The sequence below is a fragment of the Bos indicus genome, chromosome 18, assembly GCF_029378745.1.
Source record: "Bos indicus isolate NIAB-ARS_2022 breed Sahiwal x Tharparkar chromosome 18, NIAB-ARS_B.indTharparkar_mat_pri_1.0, whole genome shotgun sequence".
Taxonomy (NCBI): domain Eukaryota; kingdom Metazoa; phylum Chordata; class Mammalia; order Artiodactyla; family Bovidae; genus Bos; species Bos indicus.
The window spans coordinates 1213660-1237436 of NC_091777.1; the positions used below are offsets into that span (position 1 = coordinate 1213660).

At 39.1% G+C, this 23777-nt stretch overlaps 1 pseudogene; it reads left to right on the plus strand.

Moving 5' to 3' along the window:
• Window positions 1–21946: 21946 nt before the first annotated feature.
• LOC139177272 (COP9 signalosome complex subunit 3-like) lies at window positions 21947–22964 on the plus strand (annotated as a pseudogene).
• Window positions 22965–23777: the final 813 nt, after the last annotated feature.

Below are 23777 nucleotides of genomic sequence, written 5' to 3' on the forward strand. Positions count from 1 at the left end.
TGATTGTAAAGCCTATGCTCTTTCCAATAACACTGTGCTCTTTATTTTTTAAACTTTATTTTTATTTTGTTTTTGACACCAAAAACATTTTGGATTGGGGTATAGCCAATGTTGTGACAGTTTCAGGTGAAGAGTGAAGGGACTCAACCATACATTTATGTGTATCCTTTCTCCCCTAAACTTCCCTCCCATCCAGGCTGGCACATAACATTGAGCAGAGTTCCATGTTCTAAACAATAGGTTTTTGTTGGTTATCCATTTTAAATATAGCAGTATGGACATGACTTTCCCAAAGTCCTTAACTATCCCTTCCCCCTTTGGCAACCATGAGTTTGTTTTCTAAGTCTATGAGTATCTTTCTGTTTTGTAAGTATGTTCATTTGTATCATTTATTTTTGGTTTCCACATATAATGGATATCATAGAATATCTCTTCTTCTCTGACTTACTTCATTCAGTATGACACTCTCTAGATCCATCCATGTTGCTGCACATGACCTTGTTTCATTCTTTGTAATTGCTGAGTACTATTCCATTATATGTATTTATGTATACCACATCTTCTTTATCTATTTCTCTGTTGATTAACATTTAGGTTGTTTCCCTGTCTTCGACTCTTGTAAACAGTGCTGCAATGAGCACTGAAGTGTATGTATCTTTTCGGGCCATGTTTTTCTTTGGATATATGCCCAGGAGTGGGATTGCAGAGTTGTATGGTAGCTCTATTTTTAGTTTTATAAGCGTTCTCCATACTGTTCTCTATAGTGTCTATACCAATTTACAAACCCACCAACGGTGCAGAAGGGTTCCCTTCTCTCCACACTCCCTCCAGCATTTGTTGCTTGTGGATTTTTTTGTTAGTCATTCTGACTGGTGTGAGGTGATATCTCATTGTGGTTTTGATTTGCATTTCTCTAACAGCTAGCAATGTTGAGCATCTTTTCCTGTGCCTATTTTCCAGGATATTTGCACGTCCTCTTTAGAGAAATATCTATTCCGGTCTTCTGCCTATTTTTTGAGTGCATTGTTTGCTTTGATGCTATTAAGTGTCATAAGTTGTTTGTAAATTTTGGAGACTAATACCTTATCAGTCACATCATTTGCAAATATTTTCTCCAAATCTGTGGGTTGTCTTTTTTGTTTTGTTTGCTTCCTTTTTTACCATTTTATTTATTTTAAAAATGAAGGATAATTACTTTACAGAATTTTTTTGTTTTCTGTCAAACATCAACAAGAATCAGTCATAAGTATACCCATGTCCCCTCCCTCCTGAGCCTCCCTCCCATCTCCCTCACCATTCTACCCTTCTAGATTGTCACAGAGCCCCTATTTGAGTTCCCTGAGTCATAGAGCAAATTCCTTTTGGCTGTCTATTTTATATATGGTATTGCAAGTTTCCATGTTACTCTCCATACATCTCACTCTCTCCCTCCTACCCTCCCCCTATGTCCATAGGTCTGTTCTCTATGTCTGTTTTTCCATTGCTGCCCTACAGATAAATTCATCAGTACCATCTGTCTAGATTCCATATATATTTGTCAGTATATGATATTTATATTTCTCTTTCTGACTTATTTCACTCTGTATATGCCTAGGTTCAATGGCGCAGAAGTGCGGCCTAGAGGAGCTACCCCATGTCCAAGATAAGGAGCAGTGGCTGCACTTTGCTGGAGCAGCTGTGAAGAGATATCCCATATCCAAGGTAAGAGAAACCCAAGTAAGACGGTAGGCACTAAGAGAGGCCATCAGAGGGCAGACAGACTGAAACCACAATCACAGACAACTAGCCAATCTGATCACATGGACCACAGCCTTGTCTAACTCAATGAAACTAAGTCATGCCTTATGGGGCCACCCAAGATGGACGGGTCATGGTGGAGAGGTCTGACAGAATGTGGTCCATTGGAGAAGGGAATGGCAAACCACTTCAGTATTCTCGCCTTGAGAATGCCATGAACAATATGAAAAGGCAAAAAGCTATGACACTGAAAGATGAACTCCCCAGGTCGGTAGGTGCCCAATATGCTACTGGTGATCAGTGGAGATATAACTCCAGAAAGAATGAAGGGATGCAGCCAAAGCAAAAACAATACCCAGTTGTGGATGGGACTGGTGATAGAAGCAAGGTTTGATGCTGTAAAGAGACTATAAAGAAAGCTGAGTGCCAAAAAATTGATGCTTTTGAACTGTGGTGTTAGAGAAGACTCTTGAGAGTCCCTTGGACTGCAAAGAGATCCAACCAGTCCATCCTAAAGGAGATCAGTCTGGGGTGTTCATTGGTAGGACTGATGTTGAAGCTGAAACTCCAATACTTTGGCCACCTGATGCAAAGAGCTGACTCATTTGAAAAGACCCTAGAACTGATCCACTTCATTAGAACTGACTTGAATGCATTCCTTTTTATGGAAGAGTAATATTCCATTGTATATATGTACCACAGCTTCTCCATCCATGCATCTGTCAATGGACATGTAGGTTGCTTCCATGTTCTAGCTATTGTAAATAGTGCTGCAATGAACATCGGAGTACATGTGTCTTTTTCAATTTTGGTTTCCTCAGGGCATATGCCTAGGAGTGGGATTGCTGATCATAGGGTGGTTTTATTCCTAGTTTTTTTTTTTTTTTTTTTTTTAAGAAATCCCCATACTGTCTTCCATAGTGGCTGTATCAATTTACATTCCCACCAGCAGTGCAAGAGGGTTCCCCTTTCCCAACATGCTTTCCAGCTTTTATTGTTTGTAGACTGTTTGATGATGGCCATTCTGACTGATGTGAAGTGATATCTCATTGAAGTTCTTATTTGCATTTCTCTAATAATGAGCAATGTTAAGCACCTTTTCATGTGTTTGTTATCCCTCTATATGTCTTCTTTGAAGACATGTCTGTTTAGCTATTTTCCCCACTTTTTGACTGGGATGTTTGTTTTTCTACTATTGAGTTGTATGAGCTGCTTATATATTTTGGAAATTAATCCTTTGTCAGTTGTTTCATTTGTTATTATTTTCTCTCATTCTGAGGGTTTTCTTTTCACCTTGTTTGTAGTTTCTTTTGCTGTGCAAAAGCTTTTAAGGTGAATAGGTCCCACTTGTTTTTGTTTTTTTTTTTAATTTCCATTATTTTAGGAGGTGAGTCATAGAAGAATCTTCCTTTGATTTATGTCATAGAGTGTTCTGGCTATGTTTTTCTCAAACAGTTTTATAGTTTCTGGTCTTACATTTAGGTATTTAATTCATTTTGAGTTTATCTTTGTGTATGGCATTGTGAAATGTTCTACTTTCATTTTTTGCATGTAGCTGTCCAGTTTTCCAGCACCACTTATTGAAGAGGCTATCTTTGCCCCCATTGTATATTCTTGCTTCCTTTGTCAAAATTAAGATTACCATAGATGCATGGGTTTTTCTCTGGACTCTATCTTATTTCATTGGTCAGTAATTCTGTTTTTATGCCAGTACAGTACTGTACTCTCATGATGACTGTAGTTTTGTAGTTAGTCTGAAGACAGGAAGGTTGATTCCTCCAGCTCCATTCTTCTTTCTCAAGACTCTTTGGCTATTTAGGGTCTTTTGTGTTTCCCTATGAATTGTGAAATTTTTTTTGTTCTAGTTCTGTAAAAAATATCATTGGTGATTTGGTAGGGATCACACTGAATCTGTAGATTGAACTTGGTAGTATAGTCATTTTCACAATATTGATTTTTCCTACCTAGGGACATGGAATATCTCTCAATCTGTTTATGCTGCCTTTGATTTCTTTCATCAGTGTCATAATTTCCTGTATAAAGTTCTTTTGCCTCCTTAGGTAGGTTCATTCCTAGATATTTTATTCTTTTTGTTGTAATGGTGAATGGGGTTTATTCCTTAATTTGTCTTTCTGATTTTTCATTGTTAGTAGATAAGAATGCAAGTGATTTCTGTGTATTGACCTTGTATTCCATGACTGTGCTGAATTCACTGATTAGCTCTAGTAATTTTCTGATAGTTTACTTTGGGTTTTCTATGTATAGTATCATGTCATCTGCAAACAGTGAGAGTTTTATTTCTTTTCCAATTTGAATTCTTTTTATTTCATTTTCTTCTCTAATTGCTGTAGCTAGGACTTCCAAAACTATGTTCCAAAACTAAGACTTCCAAAACTAAATAGTGGTGAGAGTAGACACCCTTGTCTTCTTTCTGATCTTAGAGTGAATACTTTTAGTTATTCACCATTGAGAATAATGTTTGCTGTGGGCTTGTCATATATGGCCTTTACTAAGTTGATATAGGTTCCTTCTATGCCCATTTTTGAAGAGTTTTTATCATAAATGGGTGCTGAATTTTGTCAAAAGATTTTTGTGCACCTATTGAGATGATCATATGGTTTTTATCTTTCAATTTGTTAATATGGTGTATTACATTGATTTGGGTATATTGAAGAATCCTTGCACCCTGGAATAAACCCTACTTGATCATGGTGTATGAGCTTTTTATTGTGTTGTTGAATTCTGTTTGCTAGAATTTTGTTGAGGATTTTTGCATCTATGTTTGTTAGTGATACTGGCCTTTATTTTTTTTTTTCTGTGTGTTGTCTTTGTCTGGTTTTGATATCAGGGTGATGATGGCATAATAGAATGAGTTTGGAAATGTTCCTTCCTCTGCAGTGTTTTGGAAGAGTTTCATAAAAATAGGCATTAGCTCTTCTCTACATGTTTGATAGAATTTCCCTGTGAAGTCATCAGGCCCTGGCCTTTGTTTTCCGGGAGATTTTTTATCATAGTTTCCATTTCAGTGTTTGTAATTGGCCTATTTCTTCCTGATTAAGACTTGGGAGATTGAACTTTTCTAAGAATCTGTCCATTTCCTCTATGTTGTCCATTTTATTAGCATATAGTTGCTCATAATATTCTCTTATGATCCTTTGTATTTCTGTGTGTATTTTGTAACATCTCCTTTTTTCATTTCTAATTATGTTGATATGATTTTTCTCCCTTTTTTCCTTGATGAGTCTGGCTAATGGTTTGACAATTTTGTTTATCTTCTCAAAGAAACAGTATTAGTTTTATTAATCTTTGTTACTGTTTCCTTCATTTCTTTCTGCATTGATCTTTATGAGTTCATTCTTTCTTGTGACTTTGGTGGTTTTTGTTCTTCTTTTTTCAGATGATTTAGATGTAGAGTTAGGCTGTCTATTTGATGCTTTTCTTGTTTCTTGAGGTAGTATTTTTTGCTCTAAACTTCCCTCTTAGAACTGCTTTTGCTGAATCCCATAGGTTTTGGGTCATTGTATTTTCCTTGTCATTTGCTTCTAGAATCTTTTTATTTCCCTTCTTATTTCTTCAGTAACCTCTCCATTACTTAGTAATGTACTATTTAATCTCCATGAGTTTGGGTTTTTTTGCAGCTTTTTGTTGTTGTTGTTCTTCCTTATATCTAGTCTCATAGTGTTGTGGTCAGAGAATATACCTGATACAAGTTCAATTTTCTTAAACTTACTGATTTGTGGCCCAAGATGTGGCCTATCCTGGAGAACATTCTGTGTGTACTTAAGAAAGTGTATTCTTCTGCATTTGGATGGAAAGTCCTGAAGATATCAATTAGGTCCAATTTTTCTAATGTTTCATTTAAGGTTTGTGTTTTTTATTACTGATCCTCTTTTGATGATCTGCTCGTTGGTTTAAGTGGGGTGTTAAAGTATCCTACTATTGTTATGCTACTGTTGATTTCCCCTCTTATATCTGTTAGTGTTTGCCTTATGCATTGGGGTGCTCCTATGTTGGGTGCATAGATATTTACAATTGTAATGTCTTCTTCTTGGATTGATCCCTTGTTTATTATGTAGTATCCTTCTCTTTCTCTTATAATATTCTGTATTTTAAAGTCTATTCTATATGAAATAAGGATTGCCACTCTGGCTTTCTTTTAGTTTGCATTAGCATGGGATACCTTTTTCTATCCTTTTACTTTCAGTCTATATGTGTCTCTAGGTCTGAAGTGCTTTTCTTGTAGGCAGCATATATATGTCTCTTGTTTTTGTGTCCACTCAGTCAGTCTGTATCTTTTGGTTGATGCATTTAATTACTTCACATTTAAGGTAATATTTGATATATACATTCCTATTAGCATTTTCTTAATTGTTATGGGTTTGTTTTTGTAGGTCTTCCCTTTCTTTTGTATTTACTGGTATCAACTACAAATTTGCACTTACCAAGAGTGTTGCCAATGACAACAACAATGGCATCTGCCATCTGCCTTTATGGAGATTGAACCCTATGCTGCTATAGCTGTTGACCTTCAACAGCCCCTGATGAAGTTCAGGGTGGAGTGAGGCACTCTGTGCTCCACAGAATCTGGTGGGACAGGTCTATAGATAGTTGGATGTTTTGGGGGACAAAGTTTTTATCTCAATCCTTGCATCTCCTCATATCTAGAGAAGCACTAAGTCCCTTCATGGTGACATCAGATCATCATGACAAAAGAATCTTTTGTAAAATGAGTGCTTCATGGGATTTAACTCCCCCTTCACCAAAACTTTATACCTTATATATCAGATCAGATCAGATCAGTCACTTGTCCGACTTTTTGCGACCCCATGAATCACAGCATGCCAGGCCTCCCTGTCCATCACCAACTCCCGGAGTTCACTCAAACTCACGTCCATCAAGTCAGTGATGCCATCCAGCCATCTCATCCTCTGTCATCCCCTTCTCCTCCTGCCCCCAATCCCTCCCAGCATCACAGTCTTTTCCAATGAGTTAACTCTTCGCACGAGGTGGCCAAAGTACTGGAGTTTCAGCTTTAGCATCATTCCTTCCAAAGAAATCCCAGGGCTGATCTCCTTCAGAATGGACTGGTTGGATCTCCTTGCAGTCCAAGGGACTCTCAAGAGTCTTCTCCAACACCACAGTTCAAAAGCATCAATTCTTCAGTGCTCAGCCTTCTTCACAGTCCAACTCTCACATCCGTACACGACCACAGGAAAAACCATAGCCTATACCTTGTACTAATATACCTTATATACTGACCTTCCCTCACTGCTTCTTTGGAGCAGTATCTCAGAGCTATCTGAGGTTCTGCCTCATGGGCTGCAGTCCTCATTTTTCCCCCAAATAAAACTTAAAACACAACTCTCAAGTTGTGCTTCTGTTTTAGTCAACACTGGCTATGTAAGTTCCTTTAGTATTTGTTGTACAGTAGTTCAGTGGTGCTAAATTCTCTTAACTTTTCCTTGTCTGTAAAGCTTTTGATTTCTCCATCAATTTTGAATGAGATCTTCAAAAGGTATACTAATACCTTTTGAATTATCAAGTATAGTAATCTTGGATATAGTTTTTTTTTTTTTTCTTTCTTTCTATACTTTAAATATATCCTGTCAGTCCCTTCTGGTCTGCAGAGTTTCTGCTGAAAGATCTGCTGTTAACCTATGGGTTTTCCCTTGTATGTTGCTTCTTGTTTTTCCCTTGCTGCTTTTAATATTCTTTCTTTGTGCTTAATCTCTGTTAGTTTGATTAATATGTCTCTCATTGTGTTTCTTTTTGTTTATCATGTAAAGGATTCTCTGTGCTTCTTGGACTTGATTAACAATTTATTTTCCCTTGTTAGGGCAATTTGCAACTACAATTTCTTCAAAAATTTTCTCAATACCTTTTTTCCTTCTTCCTCTGGGACCCCTATAACCTGAATGCTTGTGTACTTAATATTGTCCCAAAGGTCTCTTGGTTTATCCTCACTTCTCTTTATTCTGCTCTTCAACAGTTATTTCCACCATTCTATCTTCCAACTCACTTATTTGTTCTTCTGCTCAGTTATTTTAATATTGGTTCCTTTTAGAGTATTTTTAATTTCAGTAATTTTGTTATTCCTCTCTGTTTGCTTATTATTTATTTCTTCTATGTCCTTGGTGACTGTAATAACTCTGTTAATTGTTTCTTGCATTTTCTCCATTCTATGTTCATGTCTTTGGAGCATTTTTACTATCATTATTCTGAATTCTCTTTCAGTAGATTGTTTATTTCCTTTGTTTATTTGGTGTTGTGAGTTTATACCTTGTCCTTTCATGCATTGTATTTCTCTCTCTTTTCACTTTTTTTCCCAACTTGCTCCACTTGGGATCTCATTTTCTCAGGCTTTAGGGTTGTATTCCTTCTTCCTTTTGGTTTTTGCGCTTGGAGAACAAGGTTGGATGAGTGGTTTTGTGTTAACCTCTTGTCCAGGTGACTTGTGCCTGTGTTCTAGTGGGAGGAGATCAAGCAGGTCAAGCAGGTAATTACAGAAGTAATGGGACATATACACATACCTCCACACACAGCTATAACCAAAGTATTCTAAAGAAAAGAGTACAGGAGATTGACTTGGTGAAAAAGAGAAACCAAAAGTGATATCAATCAATGAAAAGCAGAGCTAACTAAAGCTCAATCTGGAAAATTAAGCCTGAGCAGAGTGCCAACTGGGGAATACAGCAAAGACAGTACAACAATTTAACTTACTTGGTGAAAAAAGAAAGAGTTAATGAAAAAAAGAGAAGAAAAAAGGTGAAAACAAGAGAGAAGGGAGAGAAAAGGAAGAGATGGAAAAGAGGGTTAAAAAAAGAAAATGAAAAGAAAAAATAGAAAAGCAAAGATAAATAGATGCATGTGAAAAAGATTGATATGTATTCAGGAAGAGCTACAGCTGGTAAAGAAGTATAAGGAAAGCAGTCCAATGTATCAAAAACAAAATCAGAAAAATCAGCAAAAAAGCAGGGGGGGGACGTAAAAAAGAAAAAAATCTTAAAATGAATATTTTTTAAATAAGAAAAACAAAGGAAAATTTTACAGTACTGCAAGACACTAATGTAAAAGTAAAAATATGTACGAGGAATAAACAGTGTGATTTATATGAAAAAAAAAAATTCTCAAGGTCGTAGTTGTTCTTGGTTGTGGGGTCTGCCTCCATGGATGGGCTTGGATTAGTGTCCTGTGATGTTTTCCTGGTTGGAGGAGCTTGTGCCTGTGTTCTGCTTGGTGGAGCTGGATCTTGTCTCTCTGAGTAGTAGATTTTGGGGTGTCTATGGGTTCGTTGTATCTTTGGGCAGTCCTTCTGGCTTTGGTAGTGTTGGGCATGTCTATTTCTACAGCCACTTCAAAATGGCCCTCTCAGAATATCTTCATTGCTGCCAGCCCCCTACTTGTCCCTGGAATCTTTGCCAGTGCTTCTATTCCCCAGTCCTGCCCTGCACTGAAGGCTGAAGCTTGCTAGGTAGGGGCTTGTGTGGATCTTTTCTCAGCTCCCTGACCATGCTCTCTACATTGCCAAGACTTGCGTGGGCTTCCCCCGGCCCCCTGAGCTCTCCCTGTATATTGTGGGGCTTGTGTGCACTTGTCTTGGCTCACCAGGTCCACCTTCTATGTCGCAGGGCTTGTGTTCTCTTGTTTTGGTTCACTGGCCCACCCTCTACATTGTGGGGCTTGTGTGCATTTGTCTCAGCTCCCCAGGCCCTCCTTCTGTGTTGCAGGGCTTGTTTGCACTTAGCTCACTGGGCAGCCCTCTGCATCACAGTGCTCGTGTGCACTTGTCTTGGCTCACCGACCTGCCCTCTATGTCTCAGAGCTTGTGTGTTCTTCTGGCTCCCTGGGCCTACCCTCTGCATCCCAAGGCCTGTGTGCACTGCAGAGGTTTGTATCCCATGCCTCTCTCAGCACCCCAAGCCCGCCCTCTGTGCAGCGTGGGTTGTGTGCTCTGGAGAGGTTTGTATGTTGCACCGCTCTCCGCTACCTAGGCCTGCCCTCTGCACTGCAAGGGTTGTGTGCATTGGAGAGGCTTGTATGCTGTCCCTCTTTCAGCACCCTGGGCCCGCCCTGTGCACTGCAGGGCTTCTCTCAGTTCCCCAAGTCTGCCGTCTTGTTGGGGTCACCGTCCATGAGCTGTTTACAGATTGAGAAGTGCAGCTTTCTCTGTTTTCTGCCCTTTAAGTCCCTGATTTGCCTGGATTTCTGAGATTCTGCAGCTCCCCTTTGGACTCACCTCTGAGGGAGCTTCCCAGTTCACAGAAACTCTTCCTGTTTCTGGACTCTTCCCTCCCTTGGGGCACAAGCTCCCAACCAGAAGTTCTCAGTCTTTTCTCTTTTTATGTTTCCATCCTCTCTCCTACCTCACTCCAGGGAACTTAGCCTCCCCCCACTACCCCCCGGAGGCCTGGGGTCTCCTGCTGGCAACTAGAGGTTGCTTTGTAGGAGTTGCTCCATACCTTGATGAGTTTTTGTTGTATTTGTGGGGAGGCTGGCGATCTCCCCATGTTACACTCTTACATCTTCTTCCACTCCTATTTTGCTGATTGTTTCCTTTGCTGTGCAAAAGCTTTTGGGTTTAAGTAGGTCCCATTTGCTTATCTTTGCTTTTATTTCCCTCATTCTGGGAGATAGGTTAAGAAAGATGTTGCTGTGGTTTATGTCAGAGAGTGTTACGCTTATGTTTTTCTCTAAGAGTTTTATAGTGTCTGGTCTAACATTTAGGCCTTTAATCCATTTTGAACATATTTCTGTGTATGGAGTTATCTAATTTCATTTGCTTTTTTTACTTGTGGCTCTCCAGTTTTCCCAGAACTATTTGTAGATGTTTGCCTTTCCAACATTGTATAGTCTTGCCTTTGTCATAGATTAATTGACTATAGGTGCATGGACTTATTTCTGGGTTTTCTACACTTTTCTACATTTTTGTGCCAGAATCATACTGTTATGACTGTAGCTTTGTAGTATAGTCTGATGTTAGGCAGTCTGATTCCCCCAGCTCTATTTTTCTTTTTCAAGGTTGCTTTGGTTATTTGGGGTCTTTTGTGTCTCCATACAAATTTTGAGATTTTTGTTGTTGTTGTTCTGGTTCTGTGAAAAATGCCATTAGTAATTTGATAGGGATTTCATTGACTGTAGATTGCCTTGAATAGTATAGGCATTTTGACAATATTGATTCTTCCAGTCCATGAGCATGGTATATCATTTCATCTGTATATGTCTTCTTTAATTTCTTTCATCAGCATCTTACAGTTTTCTAAGTACAGATCTTTTGTCTCCTTGTGTTGTGCTGTTGCTTCAGTCATGTCTGACTCTTTGTGGCCCTCCAGGCTCTTCTCTCCATGGGATTCTCCATGCCAGAATACTGGAGTGGGTTGCCATGCCCTTCTCCAGGGATGGTTTATTTGCCTCCTTAGGTAGGTTTATACCTAGATATTTTATTCTTGTTGATATAACGGTAAAGGAAATTGCTTCTTGAATTTCTCTTTCTGATCTTTCACTGGTACTGTATAGAAATGCAGCAGACTTCTGTGTATTAATTTTGTAGCCTTCAGCATTACAAAATTCATTGATGAGTTCTAGTAACTTTCTGTTAGCATCTTTAGGATCTTCTATGTATAGTATCATGTCATCTGCAAACAGTGAGAGTTTAACTGTTTGAATTTGGATTCCCTTTACTTCTTTTTCTTCTCTGATTGCTGTGGCTAGGACTTCCAAAACTGTGTTGAATAAAAGTGGTGAGAATGGAAATCCTTGTCTTGTTTCTGATCTTAGAGGGAATGCTTTCACCTTTTCACCATTGAGTATGATGCTAGCTGTAGATTTGTCATACACAGCCTTTATTATGTCAAAGTATCTACACTCTACTCCCACTTTCTAGAGAGTTTTTATCATAAATGGGTGATAAATTTTGTCAAAAGCTTTTACTGCATGTATTGAAAAGATCATATGGTTTCTTTCTTCAATTTGTTGATATGATAAACCACAATGATTGACTTGAGAATGTCAAAAAAATCTTTGCATCCCTGGGATGAACCTCACTTGATCATGGTGTATAATCTTTTTAATGTATTGTTGGAAACAAATTGCTAGTATTTTGCTGAGGATTTTATACCTATGCTCACCAGTGGTATTAGCCTGTGATTTTCTTTTTTTGTGGTATCTTTGTCTGATTTTGGTATCAGGGTGATGGTGGCTTCTTAAAATAAGTGGGAATTTTTCCTTCCTTTGTGTCTTTTGGAACATTTTCAAAAGGACAGGTTTTAACTCTTCTCTGACTGTTTGATAAAATTCCCCTGTGAAGCCATCAGGTCCTGGACTTTTGTCTGTTGGGAGGCTTTTAATCACAGTTTCAATTTCAGTGCTTGTAATTGGTCTGTTCATATTTTCCTTTTCTTCCTGGTTCAGTCTAGGGAGACTGTACCTTTCTAAGAATTTGTCCATTTCTTCCAGGTTGTCCATTGTATTGGCATACAGTTGTTCACAGTAGTCTCTTATGATTCTTGCTATTTCTTTGGAGTCAGTTGTAAAATTTCCAATTTTACTGATTTGAGTCCTCTCTCTTTTTTCTTGATGAATCTGGCTAAAAGTTTTATAATCCTGTTTATCTTTTAAAATAGCAAGCTTTCAGTTTCATCAATCTTTGTGATTCTTTGTCCCTATTTCATTTATTTCTGCTCTGATCTTTGTGATTTCCTTCCTCCTACTGACTTTAGGTTTTGTTTGTTCTTCTTTCTCTGGTTGTTTATTTGAGATTTTTCTTGTTTCTTGGGGTAAGATTGTATTGCTATAAACTTCCTTCTTAGAACCACTTTCTTTGCATCCCATAAGTTTTGGACCACTGTGCTTTCATTTTTATTTGTTTCTCTAGGAATTTTTTAAAATTTCTTCTTTGAATTCTTCAGTGATCCAATGATTGTTTAGTCACTTATTGTTTAGCCACCACATATTTGTGTTTCTTAGAGTTTTTTCCTTGTAGTTTATTTCTAATCCTATAGCATTGTGATCAAAAAAGACGCTTGATGTGATTTTGATTTTTTTAAATTTACCAAGGCTCATCTTGTGACTCAACATATGGTCAATCCTGGAGAATGTTCCATGTACACTTGAGAAAAATGTGTAATCTGCTGCTTTTGAATGGAATGTTCTATACATATCAATTAAGTCCAACTTGGAAGGAAAGTTATGACCAACCTAGATAGCATATTTAAAAGCAGAGACATTACTTTGCCAACAAAGGTCTGTCTAGTCAAGGCTATGGTTTTTCCAGTATTCATGTATGCATGTGAGATTTGGACTATAAAGGAAGCTGAGCACTGAAGAATTGATGCTTTTGAACTATGGTGTTGGAGAAGACTCTTGAGAGTCCCTTGGACTGCAAGAAGATCCAACTAGTACATACTAAAGGAGATCAGTCCTGGGTGTTCATTGGAAGGACTGATGCTGAAGCTGAAACTCCAATATTTTGGCCACCTCATGCGAAGAGTTGACTCATTGGAAAAGTCCCTGATGCTGGGAGGGATTGGGGGCACGAGGAGAAGGGGACGACAGAGGATGAGATGGCTGGTTGGCATCACCGACTCGATGGACATGGGTTTGGGTAGACTCCGGGAGTTGGTGATGGACAGGGAGGCCTGGTATGCTGTGATTCATGGGGTGGCAAAGAGTTGGACATGACTGAGCAACTGAACTGAACTGAAGTCCAACTTGTCTAAAATGTGATTTCAGGCTTGCATTTCCTTATTGATTTTCTGTCTGGATGATCTGTCCATTGATGCAATTGGAGTATTAAAGTCTCCCACTATTATTGTGTTACTGTTGATTTCTCCCTTTATATTTGTTAGTATTTCCCTTACATATTAAGGTGATCCTATGTTGGGTACATATATATTTATAATTGTTACATCTCCATCTTGGATTAAACACTTGATCATTACATAGTGTCCTTTGTCTCTTATAACAGTCTTTGTTTTAAAGCCTATTTTGTCTGATACAAGTATTGCTACTCCAGGTTTCTTATGATTCCCATTTGCATGAATACTTTCTCCCATTCACTTACATTCTGTCTGTAAGGGTCCATAGTTATGAAGTGGGTCTCTTGTAAACAATATATATGTGTGTGTGTGGCAACCCACTCCAATACTCTTGCCTGGAAAATCCCATGGGCAGAGGAGTCTGGTAGGCTGCAGTCCATGGGGTTGCTAAGAGTCGAGCACGACTGAGTGACTTCACTTTCACTTTTCACTTTCATGCATCGGAGATGGAAATGGCAACCCACTCCAGTATTCTTGCCTGGAGAATCCCAGGGACAGAGGAGCCTAGTGGGCTGCCCATCTATGGGGTCACACAGAGTCGGACACAACTGAAGTGACTTAGCAGTAGCAGTAGCAACAGTGTGTGTGTGTCTTGTTTGTGTATCCACCCAGTCACTCTATGTCTTTTTCTTGGTGAATTTAATCCATTTATATTTAAGTGATATATATGTATGTATGATCCTATTACCATTTTGTTCATTGTTTTGGGTTTATTTTTTGTAGATCTTTTACTTCTCTTGTGCTTTCTGCCTAGAGAAGTTCCTTTAGCATTGTTGTAAAACTGGTTCTTGGTGCCGAATTCTGTTAACTTTTGCTTATTGGCAAAGTTTTTTATTTCTCCATCAAATCTTAATAAGAGCCTTGGTGGGTAAAGTATTCTTGGTTGTAGATTCTTCCCTTTCATCCCTTGGAATATATAATGGCATTCTCTTCTGGCTTGTAGAGTTTCTGTTGAGAAATTGACTGATAATCTTGCAGGTTTTCCATTTCCCTTGTTGCTTTTAATAATTTATCTTTGTCTTTAATTTTTGTCAGTTTGATTACCATGTGTCTTGATGTGTTCCTCTTTGGGTTTATACTGTCTGGGACTCTCTGTGCTTCCTGGACATGGTTGACTATTTCCTTTCTCATATTGGGGAAGTTTTTGGATTTTATCTCTTCAAATATTTTCTCAGGCACTTTCTCTCTCTCTCCTCCCTCTGGGATTCCTATAATGTGAATATTGGTGCATTTAATGTTCTCCAAAGGTCTGTTAGACTACTTTCATTTCTTTTCATTCTTTTTTTATTTTTTTATTTTTTTTTGCAGGATTAATTTCCACCATTCTGTCTTCCAAGTCACCCATCTGTTCTGCCTCAGTTATTCTGCTATTTATTCCTTCTAGAGTATTGTTCAGGCTTCCTTCATAGCTCAGCTTGTAAAGAATCTGCCTGCAATGCAGGAGATCCTGTTCTATTCCTGGGTTGGGAAAATCCACAGGAGAAGGGATAGGCTATCCGTTCCAGTTTTCTTGGGCTGTGGGGAAAACTGGGTCCTGCTCTGGTAGGCAAGGCCATGCTCAGCAACTTTAATCCAATTGTCTGCTGATGGGTGGGGCTGTGCTCCCTCCCTGTTAGTTGTTTCGCATGAGGCAACTCAGTCCTCATGCCAAAATTAAAAGACACTTACTCCTTGGAAGGAAAGTTATGACCAACCTGGATAGCATATTAAAAAGCAGAGACGTTACTTTGCCAACAAAGGTCCATCTAGTCAAGGCTATGGTTTTTCCAGTGGTCGTGTATGGATGTGAGAGTTGGACTGTGAGGAAGGCTGAGCACCAAAGAATTGATGCTTTTGAACTGTGGTGTTGGAGAAGACTCTTGAGAGTCCCTTGGACTGCAAGAAGATCCAACAAGTCCATTCTGAAGGAGATCAGCCCTGGGATTTCTTTGGAAGGAATGAAGCTAAAGCTGAAACTCCAGTACTTTGGCCACCTCATGCAAAGAGTTGACTCATTGGAAAAGACTCTGATGCTGGGGGGGATTGGGGGCAGGAGGAGAAAGGGACGACAGAGGATGAGATGGCTGGATGGCATCACTGACCTGATGGACGTGAGCCTGAGTGAACTCTGGAGTTGGTGATGGACAGGGAGGCCTGGCGTGCTGCGATTCATGAGGTCGCAGAGTCAGACATGACTGAACGACTGAACTGAACTGAACTCAGTCCTAGAGTCTATAGACTTCTATAGTAGGACTATTGATAACCTCCAATAGAACTTATGTAGAGATGCATCTCTCAGGACTACTGCTGTCAATGCCCCCATCCCTGTGTCAGGCTACTGACAACCCACACCTCTGCAGGAGACCCTCAAAAACTCAAAGGTAGGTCTGGCTCAGTTTCCTGTGGGCTCATTGCTCCTTTCTCCTGGATCCTGGTGCACAAGACCTTTTATTGCCCTCCAAGAGTCTCTGTTTCTTCAAGTCGTATGGTAGCTCTGAAATCAAATTCCACTGGCCTTAAAAGTCAGATTCCCTGGGAATTCCCAGTCACTTGGCCAGATCTCCAGACTGGGGAGCCTAATGTGGGGCCTTGAACCTTCACAACAGTGCAAGAACTTCTTTGGTATTATTGTTCTCCAGTTTGTGAGTTGCCCACCTGGCAGGTAAGAATTTGCTTTTTTCATAATTGTGTTTCTCCTACCATTTTGTTGTGGCTTCTTCTTTGTCCTTGGATGTAAGGTATCATTTTTGGTGGGTTCCAGTGTCTTCTTGTCAATGATTGTTCAACAGCTGGCTGCAATTTTGATGCTCTGGCAAAAGATGAGCACATGTCCTTCTACTCTGCCATCTTAATCTTGTTCTCACACTGTGCCTTTGAAATGAAGATGATTAAGTTCCTTCCAGAATCACTTAAAAAGGCAGTGCTGAAAGATGGATAGATAATAGAGACAGATAGATGGACAGACAGACAATCTTCCCTTTGCTGCTATCTAGGACATTATATCTACTACTGTGGGCAGGAATCCCTTAGAAGAAATGGAGTAGCCATCATGGTCAACAAAAGAGTCCTAAATGCAGTACTTGGATGCAATCTCAAAAATGACAGAATGATCTCTGTTCGTTTCCAAGGCAAATCATTCAATATCACAATAATTCAAGTCTATACCCCAACCAGTAACACTGAATAAGCTGAAGTTGAACAGTTCTATGAAGACTTACAAGACCTTCTAGAACTAACACCCAAAAAAGATGTCCTTTCCATTATAGGGCGCTGGAATGCAAAAGTAGGAAGTCAAGAAACACCTGGGGTAACAGGCAAATTTGGCCTTGGAGTACAGAATTAAGCAGGGCAAAGGCTAATAGAGTTTTCCCAGGATAACGCACTGGTCATAGCAAATACCCTCTTTCAACGACACAGCAGAAGACTACACATGGACATCACCAGATGGTTGACACCAAAATCACAATGATTATATTCTTTGCAGCCAAAGATGGAGAAGCTCTATACAGTCAGCAAAAACAAGACTGGGAGCTGACTGTGGCTCAGATCATGAACTCCTTATTGCCAAATTCACTGAAATTGAAGAAAGTGGAGAAAACCACTAGACCATTCAGGTATGACCTAAATCAAACCCTTATGACTATACAGTGGAAGTGAGAAATAGATTTAAGGGTATAGATCTGATAGACAGAGTGCCTGATAAACTATGGACGGAGGTTCGTGACATTGTACAGGAGACAGGAATCCAGACCATCCTCAAGAAAAAGAAATGCAGAAAAGCAAAATGGCTGTCTGAGGAGGCTTTACTAATAGCTGTGAAAAGAAGGGAAGCGAAAAGCAAAGGAAAAAAGGGAAGATATATCCATTTGAATGCAGAGTTCCAAAGAATAGCAAGGAGAGATAAGAAAGCCTTCCTCAGTGGTCAATGCAAAGAAAGAGAGGAAAATAATAGAATGGGAAAGACTAGAGATCTCTTCAAGAAAATTAGAGAGACCACTGGGACATTTCTTGCAAAGATGGGCTCAAAAAGGACAGAAATGGTATGGACCTAACAGAAGCAGAAAATATTAAGAAGAGGTGGCAAGAATGCAAAGAAGAACTGTACAAAAAAGATCTTCAGAACATAGATAATCACGATGGTGTGATCAGTAACCTAGAATCAGACATCCTGGAATGTGAAGTCAAGTGGGCCTTAGGAAGCAGCACTACGAACAAAGCTAGTGGAGGTGATTGAATTCCAGTTGAGCTACTTCAAATTCTGAAAGATGATGCTGTGAAAGTGCTACACTCAATATGCCAGTAAATCTAGAAAACTCAGCAGTGGCCATATATTTGGAAATATCAGTGGCCACAGGACTGGAAAAGGTCAGTTTTCATTCCAATCCCATGGAAAGGCAATGGCTAATAATGCTCAAACTACTGCACAATTACACTCATCTCACATGCTAATAAAGTAATGCTTAAAATTCTCCAAGCCAGGCTTCAGCAATATGTGAACTGTGAACTTTCAGATGTTCAAGCTGGTTTTAGAAAAGGCAGAGGAACCAGAGATCAAATTGCCAACATCCGATGTATCATAAAGAAGGCAAGATAGTTCCAGAAAAATATCTATTTCTGCTTTTCTGAGTATGCCAAAGCCTTTGACTGTGTGGATCATAATAAACTGTGGAAAATTCTGAAAGAGATGGGAATACCAGACCACCTGACCTGCCTCTTGAGAAATCTGTATGCAGGTCAGAAAGCAACAGTTAGACCTGGACATGGAACAGACTGGTTCCAAATTGGAAAAGGAGTACATCAAGGCTGTATATTATCACCTTGCTTATTTAACTTCTATGCAGAGTACATCATGAGAAACGCTGGGCTGGAAGAAGCACAAGCTGGAATCAAGATTGCCGGGAGAAATATCAATAACCTCAGATACGCAGATGACACCACCCTTATGGCAGAAAATGAAGAGGAACTAAAAAGCTTCTTGATGAAAATGAAAAAGGAGAGTGAAAAAGTTGGCTTAAAGCTCAACATTCAGAAAATGAAGATCATGGCGTCCGGTCCCATCACTTCATGGCAAATAGATGGGGAAATAGTGGAAACAGTGGCTGACTTTATTTTTGGGGGGCCCCAAAATCACTACAGATGGTGATTTCAGCCATGAAATTAAAAGACACTAACTCCTTGGAAGGAAAGTTATGACCAACGTAGACAGCATATTAAAAGCAGAGACATTACTTTGTCAACAAAGGTCCGTCTAGTCAAGGCTATGGTTTTTCCAGTGGTCATGTATGGATGTTAGAGTTGGACTATAAAGAAAGCTGAGGGCCGAAGAATTGATGCTTTTCAACTATGGTGTTGGAGAAGACTCTTGAGAGTCCCTTGGACTTCAAGGATATCCAACCGGTCCATCCTAAAGGAAATCAGTCCTGAATATTCATTGAAAGGTCTGATGCTGAAGCTGAAACTCCAATACTTTGGCCACCTGATGCAAAGAGCTGACTCATTTGAAAATACCCTGATGCTGGGAAAGATTGAGGGCAGGAGGAGAAGGGGACAACAGAGGATGAGATGGTTGGGTGACATCACCGACTCAATAGACATGGGTTTAGGTGGACTCCAGGAGTTTGTGATGGACAAGGAGGCCTGATTTGCTGTGATTCATGGGGTTGCAAAGAGTCGGACACGATTGAATGACTGAACTGAACTGAGGACATTGACATTTTGTCTGTTTATTTCTCAAGCTGTTCTGCTCCCTGCAGGCTGATTATCTTTTACTGGCTTACCCCAACACTTTCATTAATGCCTTATAACTTGTCCTTTAGTCTAATCCAGGGCTCTGTGAGGACAACTAATTCAAGTCAAAAGCTTCTTAGAAAGAGATATTGACTAGCCATCCCGCCCTTCTTCTCAGTAGGATCAATGTTCAGGTTAACAGGGGAAGCAGGCATGTATTTAAATGGACATGTTGTCCATTTAATCAACACTTCAGATATGTCTATGAGGTTTCATTAGCTCTTTGTGAACTCTAATTGCATGTCCTGCTTACCACCTAAGAAAAGCATGCTTGACAGAGGTATATGTGGAGATCACAACTGGTTTAAAGAATTTGTCTCAGAGGAAAAGAAAGAAAGAGAGAAAGAGAAATATTATCTATGTATATACCCAGCTCCTATGAAGGAGCTTACTCAAAGATGAAACATATGATACCAGTATCTTGATATAAATTATGAAAATAGGTCATACAAATTGTTAGATCACATGTTGATCTAAGAAACTTGAGATTATCTAAACTAACATGCAGATGATGAAACTGGAGCCCTGACAGTGTACACAATTCTCCAGTCCCCACTTCAGAGTCTCTGATGCCCAGGGAGGGCTCTATTCAAGAGAGGCTGCCATTTCTCAGGAGAGAAGTTGAGAGAAGCCAGTTATCTTCTTGTCTGACCTGACACTTTTGGTTCTCATATCTCTTAAGCATACACAGCAACTTCCCAATCACTCTTACACAGGGAACAAAAAGATTTAAATCTATCCTGAACTGATGAGATAGGAAAAGCAGAATAAAGAATTTGGAATAGAAACACCCTGCTTTTATTGGGTGCTAACTGTATCCAGGTGTGGCTTTTATCTCTTAACACATTACACATATTAATTCATTTACAGATGAAGTATCAGAGGCTTAGAAAGGTCAAGTGGCTTGTCTAAGCTCACACAGCTGGTCAATGTTGGAGCCAGAATTCTAGGTTTAGTCCTGTATTGCAAAGCAATTTTTCATTGCCTCAACAGACAAGTTGCAAATTAATTTGAATTAAGCGGAGTGATTTGATTTTTGTGGTTTACAAAGATTTATTTGAAAGCTAAACTTGTGCTTGACCTTTGCTAGGAGCTAGAGGAGATGCAAATAATGAGACAAAAAAGAATTACATGGCAGACTAAGGTAATGAATAAAAGCTCTGATATAATAAAAGCTTACATCAGACAGACGCACGGTTGTGTTCTGCCTCACTGAGAAAAATTAAAATCCTTGACCATAAGTTTTTTCATCTTCAAAATTGGAATAAAATAGTTATTAATATTTACCTCAGAGTTTTGAGATATAGGTTATTCCATAAACATTTCCTGGAAAAAGCCAGGCACTTGGGGGTCAGTAAAGTCCATTAATGAGATCCTAAATCATCATGAATAAATGTTAGTAGTTAATGATGATGACTAATGAAAATGCTATTGCTGATGGTAATAATGGTGATGCTAATGATAAAAGCCGTGGGGGCATTGCTGCTGCTGCTGTTGTAATAATAGCGATTAAGCAAAAGAATATTGTCCAGACAGATCAGGAGGTGGCCATCAATGTCAGTGGTTCCTTATCAGGAGACATATTTTCCTAGGAGATACTTGGCAATATCTAGAGGCATTTTTGGTTGTCGTAACTGTTAAGGGGGTATGAGTGCTATTGCATCTAGGGGGTGGGCTCTGGGCATACTGTTAAATACACTATAATGCACAGGACAGTCCCCACAATAAAGAATTATCAGGCCCAAAGAAGACATACAAATGACCACCAAGTATACAAAAAGGTGTTCAACACCTCCAATCAACAGGGAAATGCAAGTCAAATCTACAATGATCTATCATCTCACAACTGTTAGTGTGGCTATAATTACCACACTAATTATAATTTTGTAAAATTATAATTTTACAAAACAAAATGTAAATATGTGTTGGCAAGAATTTGGAGGAAATAGAATGCTTATACATTGTTGGTTGTAATATAGAAAGGTTGGAAACAGTATGGAGGTTCCTCAAAGAACTAAAAATAAAACTACTATATGATCGAGCATTCCTACTTTTGGGTAAACAGTCAAAAGAAATGAAGTCAGGATCTTATATCAGCACATGTGTATTATAACATTGTTCATAATAGGCAAGGTACTGGAACAACTCAAATGCCCATCAACAGATACATGGATAAAGAATATGTGGTACAGACACTCAATGGAATATTATTTAGGCTTAAAAAGTGAAATCCAGCCATTTATGACAACATAGCTGAACCTAAAGAATATTATGCTAAGTGAAATAAACCAGTCACAGACAAGCAAATACTGCCTGATTCTACCTACATAAGGCATCTAAAGTAGTCAAACTCAGAGAAACAAAGAATAGAATGGTGGCTGCCAAGGGATGGAGGGTGAGGGAAAAGGGAAGTTATCGTTTGATAGGCTTAAATTTTCAGTTTTTCAACATGAATGAATTCTAGATATCTGCTGCACAACATAGCACCTACAGCTAACAATATAGTATTGTGAACTTTAAAATGTGTTAGGAGGCATGTGCTGTCTCCACCACTTGACAGCTAGGAACATGGCATCAGCCCTGGAGCAGTTTGTTAACAGTGTCAACCAACTCTCAACCCAAGGTTTGTGAAGTTTTCTATGCCCAGCATTCCCAACTTCAAGAGGTTCTTCTCCCATGTTCAGTTCTTTAATAACAGGGAGCACATCTGCTATGAAATAGACACCTGTTAGGGCAATTTGGTTTTCATCTTCTCCAGGGCATGTGTTCCACCCTGTAGTCATTTATTTCTCCAATATTTTGCTATTGTTGTGTCTAGTTACTAGACTTTGCCATCAGCTAACAGATGCAATTGTGGAAAGAAAACAGCCCCTGCATAGAATTGGCATCCTTAGGCAGGCCATCAACAAGATATAAATGAACACAAACCAGGTGACCTCTGTGCACACCTACCTCTGCCAGCAGTTTGCTGGCAAAATGGTCTAAGCCAGCCCTACTGTACCTGGACATGGACATGGTGGACATCTGCAAAGAGAATAGGCCCTATGTTGTGAAGCACTTCCTGGGCTGCTATTACTACAGCAGGATGGTTTACACCAGGCTGAAGAACGTCAAGCGGGTGCTTTACTTCTATGGGCAGGCCATCACCACGCCCACTATGGCTGTCAGTCACATCATGCTGGAGTCTTATAAAAAATATGTTCTGATTTCTTTGATCCTTCTGGGGAAAATACTTACAGCAGCTGCTGAAATAAATGTCTCAAATCATGGATAGATTCATTAAGCCTCTTCGCTTAATACATACCACAAGTTAGCAAAAGTGTACTCCATCAACAACCCCTCTGAGCTCCACAGCCTGGTGACCAAGCACAGCAAGACCTTTACATGAAACCACAACAGAGGCTGGTGGAGCAATGCCTGTTCCAGAGGCACACCAAGACCTTTTTAACACTGTCATTACAAGATATTACAATTTGTTTGCAGTTATCTAAGCTTCAGGAGGCAGAAAACTATGTCCTGTACATGACAGAAGGTGATGAGATTTTCACAAGTATTAATCAGAAGGATAGGATGGTCAGTTTCCACAATAACCCTGAAAAATACAACCCTGCCATGCTTCACATCGACCATAAGCATACATATCAATAATTACTTTAAATGTAAACAGATTAAATTGCCCAACCAAAAGACACAAACTGATCAAATTGATATATAAACAAGACATGTATATATGTGTCTACAAGAGGTCTACTTCAGACCTAGAGACATATACAGAGTGAAAGTGAGAGGATGGAAAAATATATTACATGCAAGTGGAAATCAAAGGAAAGCTGGAGTAGCAATTCTTATATCAGACAAAGTAGACCATCAAATAAGGAATATTGCAGAAATAAAGAAGGACACTACATAACAATCAATGGACCAATCCAAGAAGTAGATGTAACAATCGTAAATATTTGTGCATCCAACATAGGTGCATAAGACAAACACTAACAGACATAAAAGAAGAAACTGACAATAACACTATAATAGTAGGGGATTTTAACACCCCACTTACACCAAAGGACAGATCATCAAAACAGAAAATTAATAACAAAACACAAGCCTTAAATGACACATTAGACCAGATGGACCTAATTGATATATTCAGGACATTCCATCCAAATGCAGAACACACTTTCTTCTCAAGTGCACATGGAACATTCTCCAGGATAGACCACATCTTGGGTCATAAATAAAGCCTTAGTAGAATTACGAAAATTGAAATCATATCAAGCGTGTTTCTGACCAAAATGCTATGAGACTTGATATCAGTGACAGAAAGAAAAACTGTAAGAAACAAAAGTACATGGTGATTATGGCAATTAAACAATACATTTCTAAATAACAAACAGGTCATTGAAAAAATAAAAAAGGAAATAAAAAATTCCTAGAGACAATGAAAACACTATGACCCAAAAC